Here is a 12950-nt window from a genome sequence, read left to right on the forward strand (position 1 = left end):
TACTTTAAGGTAGAGGCAATATGAGCACTTTTTGTCTTATCTTGCTTCAATCTTTCTTCTTCCTGAACACATTGTGAGATGAGCTCATTTAGAGACCAAGTCTCTTTCTGACAATTATAGCTCACCTTAAACTGACCAAATTGTGTTGGAAGAGAAATCAGAACTAAATGCACCAACAAGTCCTCAGAGAGTTCTAACTTAAGTGCTTTTAGTTTTGAAGCAATATGAGACATCTCCATGATGTACTCCCTAATGTTGCCTTTACCCATATACTTCTTTGAAATTAGGTTTGCCAAGAGTGTACCTATCTCAGACTTTTCATTCTTAACAAACCTCTTTTCAATTTCTGCAAGGAACTCCTTAGCTGTATTTATATTTTTAGATATTGTGCCTCGGAATGCTTCTGGAATGGCTTTCTTCATGATCATTAGACTCATGCGATTTAACTTCTCCCACATTTCCATTTCCCTTTTATTTTTAGAGGTACTTGTATCCGTAAGAGGTGGGGGTGAGTCTATCCTTAACGCAAGGTCAAGATCCATTACTCCAAGAATTATTAAGACATTGTCTTTCCAGGACTTGAAGTTTGAGCCATTTAATACAGGAATAGAGTTGACATTAGCAGTAATATTGGCAGGATCATTCATAACTGAATTGAGAACAACAAACAAAATACCCTCATATAAGTCTCAAAAAATAAAAATTAAATTCAAATACAAATAAATCTCATTTCAAGATATCGGTAATACATTAATATTTTATCTTTGGATAAAATTTTAACTATTCAATGATACCTTGATGCGATAATAAAATGCTAATAATAAGAACATGTCAAATAATAAACCTTCCTTTGGGTTGATTTAATATTTACACGTAAAAAGAAACCAAAGAATTATTACGCATTTATCACCACAAGTACACATGTAATTATGTAAAATATTAACCTTCCTTTGGACCGACTAATACACACATAAGTTACAAGATCACAACCTTTTATATTTTAAAATAAATTAATTTTCACAAGAGAGGTCACTATGGTGACATGTTGTTTCAATTAATTAATCTTAAATTAAAATATATATATGAACCTTTATTTTTACTATTTTAGTATTTGAATTTAATTAATCTTAAAATAGTTATTCCTTTTCATTTATATATACATACAAATCAACGTATCATTACAATAAAAAAAAAATTACCGTGTGTGTATATATAAAATTCATAACTCAAACTGAAATTAATATATATATATATATATATATATATATATATATATATATTAAACTTTTGACACAATATGTAATTAATATATCAGTTTAAAATCAAATGAATTCATAATTTAAAAACGAATTAAATTCATAATTAAAACTAAAATTAATTACAATATGTCGTATATCAATTTAAAAGCGAATTAAATACGTAACTGAAACCAAAATCAATTATAATATGAAACATATTAATTAAAAATGAATTAAATACATAATTGAAATCGAAATCAATTATCATTAAAAAAATCTCAAAAATGAACAACTGTATAGTATTTTCATAATACTGTATCTGACCAATTATAATAACCGAAATTAAATTACAATATACCAAGAATATGCCAGAATCATAAGTTAATTACAAGATAAAAATATTCGAGCAATTGAATTTAATTTAATTAACTATTATGTATATGAAACACATGCTATCAAGATACTGAAAAAAGGAAACCGTGATACTGCAAGACAAAACACATGTTCCAAATTACATAAAAGAATTTCAAAAAAAAAAAAAACTAAATCATCCAATAATTAAAAACATTTTCTCCTTACTATAATATTCAGAAGATACATATATTGGATTTTCTTTCAACTGTAAATGCATGGTGAATTTATATAATACTATAATGAAGAAACATGTCCAAAATATTCCTAATGATAAAACATGATAAATGGCTCTGATACCAATTTTTAGAACCAAATTTAAACTTTTGATGAAAAGCATCATCTATATAAAAATAAAATCTATCATGTTAATCACTAGAAATAATAAGCGGAAGCATACCTGAATTCATGATGATAAGAGAGCGGTGCGGTTTGGCCTTCTAGATTAACACGTACTCTCTTGAGAGAACCCTTTAATTATCTCTTTGTCTCTCTTTGATAATAGGATGTCAGAAAAGAAAAGAACGTAGTGTGATCTGGGGACCTAACCTATTTGTAGACAGTCATAAGGTCTTTTGGTATTTCTATTTTAACCCATCACAAAATAGAATTACCCTTTAGTTACCACACATTAAAGGTCCCATAATCTTTCAGATACATAACTGCCGAAATAATTTATACGTCATTAGATCACTTTAATTTGGCATTATGTGTCTTTAATATATAATTATTCACATATAAGACAAATGTTGGATTAAGGATCCAACATCGAGTCCATGGCATTATTGCATGATAAGTGAATGTATATGCATTCTAATGTATTTATAACTTAAGAGTTATGATTGGTGATGTGTAACTTGTGTGGTATTTGTTATGATTGTGTGTGCATTGCTTAACATTTATTTCTACATCTGAATTAGAGTGAGATATTTTTTACTTCCTTGTTATTCTTGTACATGTTTAAATTATGTTACAGGTGATCATCATCATGAGGATGTTGGTGATGAGGCTTAAGGTTTCAGTTGGACATGCTCTGATAGGATGTGACATCGGGACATAATTAGGCTTAGTTTAGGATATTATTGTTTTAAAAACCTTAGTTTCTTTTCTTTTGTAATTTCTAGCGAATGTATACCGTAGATGAAGTCTAGAGTTTCAGCGATTGAATCCAAGGAAAGTGTATGTTGAGAATTGTAATTTTGAATGTTTTTGATGAAAGGTCAAAGTGTGCATCTTTGTTATATTTTTATTACATGATTTGAAAGTTATAAATTAATTCCTAACTTGGAGGCACCGCCACCTTTATTAGAATTAATATATATTTCCTTTATTATTTTTTTATGATTTCTTGAGTTTTGATACTTACATGTTGACTTTTTATGGTTTATGAGTTACGAATGTGAACCTTCTATTTTATGATATTTGAGACATTTTTTTTATCCATGAAAGATGTTATCAACTATAAAAGATTTTATTTACTCAAAAAGAAAAAAAAATATTATTTACATTTATTATGTATTAATGTTGGGGTAGAGGGTATCACAATAGAAATATTGCACTTTCTATGTGTGATGTGTCAACACCCATCATAGTTGTGATTGGTGTGGTTACACCCGTAAAGAAAGTACCCTTTCTATGACTGGTGTAACCTCACCAACATAAAAAAATGTCACATTTTATGATAGTTGTGACTTTACCTACCACAAAAGTTTATATAATGAGTAAAGTCACGTTCGTCATAAATTTTGAATATTTATATAATTATATTCATTTTTTAATTTTTCTCCAACCTGTAAACAGAAAATAGTATATACACCTATATAATATAATCTTAAATTACATCTACAATTTATGGCAAACTAAAGTAACAACTAAATAAACTATGTTAATAATGGTGAATGAATATCATAAACCATATTTACGAAAACCCGATCCAGTCGGAAAATTAATTCGGGTCACAAACTTATTTTTAAATTAAAATCTATATTTTTGACCAAAAATTAATTATCTTTATAAATCTAATATTTAAACCCAAGATTTTGAGGTTTGAAAATCTGTCATTTTGCTATAGAGTCCAATTACCACTAGACTAGGCACCTATAGTTTGTTATATGTCACAATTATATTATACATATATAATTTTTTTTTATATTTTTTATCTTAAATTGCATTTAATATATTATTTTTTAATATTTTAATATAAATTAGTTTTACCATTTTAATAAGTGGCCTGCTAATTTGACCATTAAACCATCAAATTATTGTCTAGATTGGTTCGATGTCTAGTTTGATTTTTATAACATTGTCATAAAAATTTTAAAATTCATACAATATTAATAATGTAAAATAATTATAAATCAAACTAAAATAAAGAATATGACTAAATAGTTAAACTAAGGAGTTCATATTAATTCTAAATAGTAGGCTACCCATTTAGTGTGAATTTCTCCCAACTCTTCATAGGTGAATGGAGTTGGATTTTAAAATATTTATGTTAAGTTAAAAGATGATCTTAGATTCCTCCCTTTTCAAAAGTTTTAATCATGACAAATACTATGTCTTTCGTCAAGAAAATGCTTTTGAAAAGTCACTATTTTAGACTCTATAAGACGAAGTAACGTTTGTAAGATGAAACATACAATTGTTCTTAACGTCAATTATTTATTATGACTAATGTTTTTAAATTTTCAAATGAATAATTTATACCTTAACAGATTGAAAGTCATTATCTTAGAACTCACATTTTGTTAAAAGTGTATAAAAGCATATAGAGTATGAGAACAAAGGACAAAGATTTTGGATTTCACAGAAAAGGTACTAGAAAAGGATAGTATCTTCGCTCCACGCTGACTTTGCTTCCTGTGTTCCCATTTTTCTACTTTGCTTTGATAAGTAGCTTGATCTATCAAAGATATGGAGTATGTTTAGGTGAAAGGCATTAATTAAAGCATTTAATGCACCAATGAGTACTTCCTCTCTCTAGATCAGATGAATGAGTAAGACAAAACATTTCTATGAATTAGACTCGAGAAGTTGCAACAATCATGTCTTTCAAAGCTATTATATAAGAAGCTCTAGAACTTAAGAGAAGAAGAAGAAGCCATACATAAAAAAATTTGTCATAGAAAATCTTCTTCAAGAGTTTTTCTTGTACTTAAACATTTGTTGTAATCACGTCTAGAAAAGATGACAATTGCAACCTTGTAATACCTTCATAACCACTATTATAGGGTAAAGCTTGAGGAAACTTGACTGTAAAAGAATACTTGGGGTTAAACCTGGAGAGACTTAGTTGTAAAAAGAATATTTAGGTAATGGCTTGAAAAGACCAATCAAAGAACACTTGTTTAAGCTAGAAATGACTTGATAAAAGAATACTTGCAACTTCGTTGAAAGTTAGTAGAACTTAATCTGGTTGGATTGAAAATTGGACATAGCCTCAGTAGTTGAGGTGAACCAGTATAAAAACTTTTTGTATTCATTGATTACTCTTTCTAACCCTTCATCTGTTGCAGATACTACTTTACAAATTTGAAAAACATGGGAGTTTTTGATATACACTATCCAACCCTCCATTTTAGTGTTTATATTTTCTCCATAATCAACAAATTAAAGATAGAGATAAATTAAACAATAGTAAATAATTAAACAATAAAAACTAATTAAAGTAAGTAAATTAATTTATGTGTATTATTACTCCTCTCCATGAGTCACTAATGTTCCTAGAGATAATGGTGAACATGTATTTCATTGCGTAATAATCGCACTCATGATTCCTCAAATGATTTGGGCACTACAATTTAAATATATACAATTAGAATATATTTGAATTTGTAATGAAATATTTAGTTCATATTTGACTTACTTTTAGGAAAATATATTGAAGCTTCTTTTAAGCTACTTGAGAAAGTCTCCACAATCTCAAGCTAGCATCTAAAGATCAATGACAATGAATGATAATCTAAAAGATGATTAATGAGTGAAATTATCATAATGAAAATATATTAAAAAAGAATATGTATTCAAATTTGATATTTACATGTCAATAAGGTGCCTAACGGGTAATTCACTAATTTTCTTGTGCATTAAATACAAGAGATCCAAATGAAATTGTCTTGAAACAATAACGAGCAATTACTAGTGACTCCTACAATTTGAAATAGTATGGTAACAACTAACTTAATTAAAATTTAAAATAAAATCCTAATTTGTACTTACAAGTTCAAGTAAGATGCTAAGTAGACCTCTTTGTCTTCTAGTCAAAACTAGTCTTTTAAAAACTTTCACATCAATATTTTTATTCCTAACACATTGGTTGGCAACAAGGTCAATAAGTTCATAATAATATGCATTTTGCAACTCGATGAGGATGTGATGAAGGTACTTTAAATTATGAAAATAAACTAGTCTTAGGAAAATAATTCACTATATTAGAATAAAAACTATTACAATTAATACTTATAACCTCCATAGTTGTATCACTGATAAAAGGTTGTCACTAGAAATGATGTACATGACATCATTGTGCATAAATAGAAAGGGTTATGTTCATCCCTGCTAACGACTTCAAGAGACATGTTTATTTATATTTCATATCTTTCGATACTTAATGCTGCCACACCTAAATGTTGGAGAGGAGAAAGCTTAGGAGGTTCTACATCTCTAGTAATGATAGCGTTGCTAAGTCACTATCAAAACTAAACTAGATTTCCCCTAAAAATTTACAATACAGGGAACAAACTAGGTCATTCTTCATGAAGACACAAACACATTTAATTCTTATTTTATCACACAAAATTAGAAAGGGGATATAATATTTCAAAACAATATCTAATCAATAGAATAGAGAATTAAGAATTAGAAATTCAATCGAAGAAGTATTGATTCAAGGTTTCAATCCGTACTATAAAATTTTTGTAGTTCAAAACAAACATGAACTCTCAATCAACCCAATTTAATATAAACTTAATCAAAATGTAGATCTAAATTTAGATCTATGAATTTCATAAAAACATAAAATGTAATCACGATCTTATAATATTGATAAAATTCAAGAATAGTGAACGATTGAATAAGACAATTTAGATTATTTTAAGTTTAAATCTAAATATAAAATTCGGCCTAAAATTAATCTTCAATCTTTATTCTATATCCAAAACGAAATTCACAATCATGAAGAATGCAAATTAAACCTAAAATAGAGTAGAAGAGAAATATAGAATTCATTCGATAAATAGATCAGGAACTCAAATTTTACCGTAGTTCTTGAAATCAAAATTCGATTAACAAACTAGCCATGCATCTTAATCATGTTGTAGCAATCTAATTTGTTTAATCAAGAGAAAAAAATTGTGAGAGAGACAGAGAGGCAGAGAGAATTTTGAGAGACTTTTAAGATAAGAAACTTAATTTTTGAAAAATGAGATATATAATATTAAGTATACACGTGTTACATTTATTTATAGACTACATTGATGGTCCTAATCAGAGTAATTAAAGGTTCAACCCACTAAATCAACTAATTACATCACTAAACAAATCTTAATATTACATTCTAAAAATTAAAAAGAAAACACTATGTAGGGCTATAACTTTGCAATGCATTTTTGGGTCACTTAACATTTGAATTGGCTTTTGCTTCCAATAGCGAAATTGTATAACTCTCTCTTATCTTTCCAGGGACACTAAGAACATCCAAATCTAATGTTGGGAGTCCTAAATATGGCCTACACAAGAACAGAGTGTAAAAGTGGTTCAAATTACGAAAATTAATAAGAATATACAATCATCACTAACTAAACTCATTAATACAAATCACACTATTAAATGTAAAATCATTTCAAATTAATGCATTGAAATATGTGTATCAAATGCATTATCAAGCATCAACCTCTTTTCCCTTTCCCAAATCAACATAAACATCAATGAAAACAAATTAATAAGTTAATAAAACACAACTACAACATTTTAAATAGTTTTAATCATAATCAAACCATATTGATAAATCAAACTAGTTGGACTAAGACCCAGTAAATAGCCAGTCTAAGCACATAGTTGAATCAGAAATGCTTTCAAAACATGATTATACCATCAACTCGATCACTGACTCGGGTAACTTGGCAACTTAGACTGGTTTGTCAGTCATCACTTTTGAGTTTTCACACACCTTTTTTTTTCTTAATTGGTTTGGTGGGTTGAACCATAAATAATTTTAAAATATGATTACGCTATCAACTCGATCTTTGACTCGGGTAACTTGATGACTCAGATTGGTTTGTCATTCATCATTTTTGAGTTTTCATGCACATTTTTTCTTAATTTTGCATAACATATCATAAGACTATGAGCACATATTGCATACACCTGGTCCAATTTTAATGCACCTGATGCACACGCTTTGTTGGTCTCTTAGCTACCCACACTTTTTTGGCCATAAACTAAAGAAAAATTGGAAAAAAAAAATGTCTTTACTTGGGTTTAATCCCTAATCCTTTGTTCAATTATAAATATTAGAACCATTACGCCAACAAAGCATTTTTTTTTTAATTACACAAGATATTTAACTTATATATGCAATTTCCTATATAAAATTTAATATTTTAAATAAACATGATTCATGTTGTTTAATAATTGACTTGCTAGTTCACTAGTGATTCACTAACCCAATATTATGGCCAAGTCATTAGCTAATCCAGTTTTGATAACACTGATTTTAAAGCAATTAAATTCTAGTAATGATTGCCTTAGCTACGTGAGCCCTAATTAGCTTATCCGACCATATAATAAAGGTACCAAAGGATTTCCCTATTGTTTGAACCTTTATAGTGGACATAGAGACTTGAGCATCGTGCTCTCTAATGTCGACATCTTCCACCATACCATATCTTCTAAAATTATTTAGTGGTGGATGGTTGACCTCAAGGTGTGCATCTTACCTATAGCCACCAACTATAATTTGTGCTGACAAGTCTAGTTGAAGTGGAAATCTTTAGAGTTGGAGGATGGGCTTGTGAAGGTTGTGTGGACACACCCATCAATATAAGATGTGACACTCTCTACCCCACATACATAATACACAAATAAATCTATACTAATATATAAAAGGGATACCCTTTTCGGTAACTACCTTAGTCTTCACTTTTTCTAACCATTATACCCATTTATTTTAAAAAATTAGAAAAAATATTTTTAATCAAATTTGAAAACTTTAAACTAATAAATCTATACTAATATATAAAGGGGATATCATTGTCAATAACTATTTTTTATTTTTATTTTTATATGGATCATTTTATCTTTTATTCATTTTTTAATAATTATTTTTTTATGAGTAACTTTTCATTTTTTTATTTTTTCTTTTAATACAATGCAGGCACGTAGTGCCTTTTTTCTACTAGATAAATAATACAATCGTATAAATAATTTTACATTACTTATTACTATTATAACTTGAATGTAAAAAAAAATCTTATATCTTCTAAAAATTTTAATATTTGTCTATGTATAATTATTAGAGGCACGAAGTGCCTCGGCCCCTCTAGTAAATATAAAGTACATTCCTGAGTAAATAAAATTTTCTTAAAAATAAGGTTTCAAAACACATAAATAGAGAGTTCACATTCATATTTCGCAAATCGTAGTCCAATGCAGAAATAAAAACATCAATCTTTCCAAAACACAATAACAATAATGAAACTCCTATGCTAAACCAAGCTAAGCCCTAATGTCACATATCCTATCAGAGCATGCCCAATTGAAGCCTAAGCCTCATCACCAACATCCTCATGCTGATGATCACTTGCAACACAATTTAAACACATACAAAGAACAACAAGGGAGTGAGAAACATCTCACTCAAGTTCAAGTGCAGAAATAAAGGTTAGATAGCACACACACACACAACAAACATAAGTCACAAGTACAACTCACATGTAAACAATACGCATACACAATCAACATCACTTGCACACTCATTTATCATGTATTGATGTCATGGACTCGACTCATAAATGCATGCATGTGGCACCATACAGAAGTTTCACATTTTTCATCACTGGTGACCCAAGGTACACCTAGAATAGCTTGTTACATCACTGGTATGCGGCCTAAGCGGCACATATAGAATAAGTCATTTAATCACATTGCTTGTTACATCACTGGTATGCGGCCTAAGCAGCACACCTGGCATAAGTCATTTCATCACATTGCTTGTTACATCACTGGTATGCGGCCTAAGCAGCACACCTGACATAAGTCATTTCATCATATTGCCTGTTACATCACTAGTATGCGGCCTAAGCAGCACACTTGGCATAAGTCATTTCATTACATTGCCTTTTACATCACTGGTATGCGGCCTAAGCAACACACCTGACATAAGTTATTTCATCACATTGCCTATTACATCACTAGTATGCGACCTAAGCAACACACCTGGCATAAGTCATTTCATCACATTGCTTATTACATCACTGGTATGCGGCCTAAGCAGCACACCTGACATAAGTCATTTTATCACATAGCTTATTACATCACTAGTATGCGTTATTACATCACTAGTATGCGGCCTAAGCGACACACCTGGAATAAGTCATATATGCATATGATGCATGTCTTACATTCACAATTACATTGACTCAACATTTCACATTTCACTTCACAATTCATATCTCATCATATCTCATGTCACATTATGTCACAATGTCATATCACAGATCATATGTTCACCTTTCACATTCTCACATCGTATTCCCATAGTCTCATGAAGAAACTTCTCGTCATCATATACATCAAAATAATACATAAATCATACCAAGAACTTATCTAAAACATGAAGCTATCATCAACATTACATATAATGCCTCAAATCATCCATATATCATATTCCTAATTTTACCTCATAGGATTTCCCAAAAGAACCTACAGAGCACTCTAATTTATATCAAAACTTATCTGTTTTCAAAATTAATCACATATTTATACATCTTATTCAACAAGGAATACAACAGAAGAATCATGAATCAAAACAGAAAACGTTCATATTTTGCTTGTTTTTCACAAGGTTCTCTCAAGAACCCACAGAACATTCTAATTCATATTAAAACTTATCTAATTTTAAAATCAAATACATATTCATACATCACACCCAATAAGGAACACAATGAAAGAATCAGAAAGCAAAACAGAAAACATTCCTTTTGTGTCCGTTTTCTCATAGGGTTTCCCGTAGGAACTCACAGAAATCTCAAATCATACAATTACAATTTTAAAACTAAAATTAATCATTCATTCAAGCAATTTATACAATTAATTACATACAAGAGAAACAATAGATGAAACAGATATAATTGGGAAAAACCCCTCATACATGAGCATACAACAAACACAGGATTGGAGGCCAATCCCACTACCCAACATACATTCCCACACCCAGAGTAAGGTTTCTCACTCCCCCCTTACTTGGATGAGCAGAAGACGAATGGTCTTGGTGTGATCTAAGATTGTTCCTGAGTACTATTCCTTAGAGCTCTTTATTTCTTCTCTTTTTTTCCCTTAACCCTTCAGAACGCAAATGAGGCAGATAGGGTTAACGCTACCTGACTCCTTTCTTAAAATTAATCCATTGGACTGGGTCAACCCAACCCATTTTCCTTCTCTTCTAACCCACTTCTCTTTTTCCTCAAAATAATTAAATAAAATAAATACATGTATATTATAAAATATTTTTCCTTTATAATAATAATATATTTCTGACCCAAAATATAATAATATAATTTCAATAACAATATCATATAAAATCAACCTCCTCTTAAAACATATAAATATTTATTTAAAAACGCTAATAAAAATACTTATTTAATACGTACAAAATAATTGTCTAAAATAATAATTATTTAAAACGTACAAAATAATATTCCTCTATAATTATTAAAATAATTATATGACCAAATACTATATAATAATAATAATAATAACCTTTTTGAAAACTGGGGTGTTACATAAGATTTTCTCTAATATGCGCCAATAACTTCGTCTTCATATATGGATAGAGGGACCTATTAACTACTTCTATTTGCCCATCAGTTTGTGGGTGATAAGTAGTAAAAAATAGAAGTTTAGTTCCTAGTTTTACCCAAAGTATTTTCCAAAAGTGACTAAGGAACTCAACATTCCTATATGAAACTATTATTTTAGGGATTTCATGCAACCTAACAACTTCTTTAAAGTAAAGTCTTGAGATATGCCTAGCATCGTCTACTTTGTAGCATGATATAAAGTGAGTCATTTACTACCACAAAGATATAATCATATCTCCTTTGGGTTCTTGAGAGACCAAGCACAAAATCCATACTAATGTCAATCTAGGGGATGTTAGCTATTGGAAAAGGTGTGTGAAGTCCATGAGGCATAACTTTATATTAGCTTGTAAACAAGCTATACATTTAGAGCAATACTTTTAGACATTTACTCTCATATGTGACCAATAAAATCTTTCTTTTATATAACTTAGAGTTTTATCAACTTGAAAATGACCCATGTGACCTCCTTCATGACTCTTTTTAATTAGAAGCTTTGTAATGGATCCTTTAAGTATGCACACTTTTCCCATTTTGAAAAGATAGAATCCACCAAAAGTTTTCTTAGGGAATTGAGCATAGGTGGGTTGGAAGTCTAGATATTGTTCATACAATTCCTTAATGTTATCAAATGCAAGAATTTGAGAACTAAAGGTAGTAAGTAATGTGTGTTGAGTATGTGGAGTTTGAAGGGTTTATTGGGCTTGACCCATTTGCTTTTTAAATTTTTTTTTTATAAATACTCATGTAATTGTAAACCTAATTATGAAATAGAAAATACCATCTAGTGAGGCAGTGGACGTAGGTTATTCATATCTCTTAGATCATATATACACAATTTTATATTAATCCAAGATGATTTGATACTTCATTCTTATAAAACAAAATTGACGTAATATATTCATTTCAAAATATACTAAAATATGAACATTTTGATTACCTTCAAGTTGTTGTTCAATTTTAACAAAATTTGATATACACATATAAGGAGATATCAACTTTCAATCTAACGGTTGAATTTACAAAATTCACATGTATAAAATTATTGAGCAGTGTAATACTTAGTAAAAGTTACACCGGTGTTATTATAACCCTCTCTCATATATGTATATATATATATGTGTGTGTTGTGTGAAGAGAGATTTATTTTCTCTAAGAGTAAGTTGTATTCAATAACTCATTTTCAACATTAAATTTCAACAATCGTTAAATTAAAAGTACTCAA

The sequence above is a fragment of the Cajanus cajan genome, chromosome 10 (assembly GCF_000230855.2).
Source record: "Cajanus cajan strain Asha chromosome 10, NIPB_CcT2T_4, whole genome shotgun sequence".
In the NCBI taxonomy this organism is placed as follows: domain Eukaryota; kingdom Viridiplantae; phylum Streptophyta; class Magnoliopsida; order Fabales; family Fabaceae; genus Cajanus; species Cajanus cajan.